We start from the raw sequence: 1246 nt of genomic DNA on the forward strand, positions 1-1246 counted from the left end.
CTGCAAGACTGGGTGGGCTCGAACCCTAGCCTCATGCTTGCGGATGAACCGATGGAGGTAGTAGACAAATTTGTTTACCTGGGCAGCTGTATCAGTCCGGGTGGTCTGGCAAAAAATGATATTTCCATCCGGATTGGGAAGGCCAGAGCAGCTTTTGTGAACCTAAATCACCTGTGGCGTAAGCGTGACAACAGCATCTCTGTCAAGGGTGGAGTTTACAATGCTGCGGTGCGCTCCGCATTACTATATGGATCGGAAACCTAGCCATGCGTGCTGAGGACGTCAAAACCTCAGTGTTTTACAATCGATGTCTTCGGAGCATCACCCGAATCCGGTGGGAACACCGGAGTTCATTCAGACAAGATGAAATTTTCGTTCGAATTTGACTAAAATGGTTTTTTGCTGCAATTTCGGTTTGCTTCTTTCACAAGTTCAATTCCATATACGATGTTCGTTTGGCCCTATGCATTAGCACTATCTCCCCGTCGAACCTATCCCTTGACTGACTTCCCTACAATGGTGGCACCAGTGAGTCTACTTATTTTCAGGTTAAACCATACTTTCGAGACAACGTGCCATTTGCCTCTACTTCGAATTCTTCCATCTCCATCTTTACATTTGCTCGTTGGGACTCTGGCCATTTACTCAACCGCCGAAGGTCACTCCTGGCCAGCAATGGTTCTCACTTTTAGTTCATGTCAGCTGGCTTCATCTTTGAACTAGTCGGACGGATATACGGATTCACGGATTGATATACAGGATCGAGGCTTTTTCCCAAGTTTCCCGGCTTGGTCTTGTTCTTGTCGGTCAGTGGCTGTTGTTCATCTGAAAGGAACAAGTGAAAAAGTGTGTAGCATTGCTCTTTATGTCCTCAGCGTGGGGCAGTATGTTTGCCAGCGCGAGGATTCGCATAAATAAATGTCTAACAGTGCTTTAAACCGGGTTCTAGAAGGAGCGTGGACAACCGCCGGAGGAAGTTCATTCCACGCAGCTACTACCCAAAATGAGAAAAAATTTGTCTAATGAATGTGTGTGCTCTGAGCTTCAAAATTTTCTTACTATGCCCCCGCCGGGTGTTTGCTGAGTCAACGGTAAAAAACCTGTTTGCCAAGCTTTGTTCAAACAGGGCATAAGTAAGAATTAGATCCCCTCGGAGGCGACGGTACTCCAGGGGAAAGAGATCAAACATCGCGAGACGCGTTTCGTAGTCCACGGACTTGAGGCCGGCAACCATTCTCGTGGCGGC

This window comes from Opisthorchis viverrini (assembly GCF_000715545.1).
Source record: "Opisthorchis viverrini unplaced genomic scaffold opera_v5_484, whole genome shotgun sequence".
Taxonomy (NCBI): domain Eukaryota; kingdom Metazoa; phylum Platyhelminthes; class Trematoda; order Opisthorchiida; family Opisthorchiidae; genus Opisthorchis; species Opisthorchis viverrini.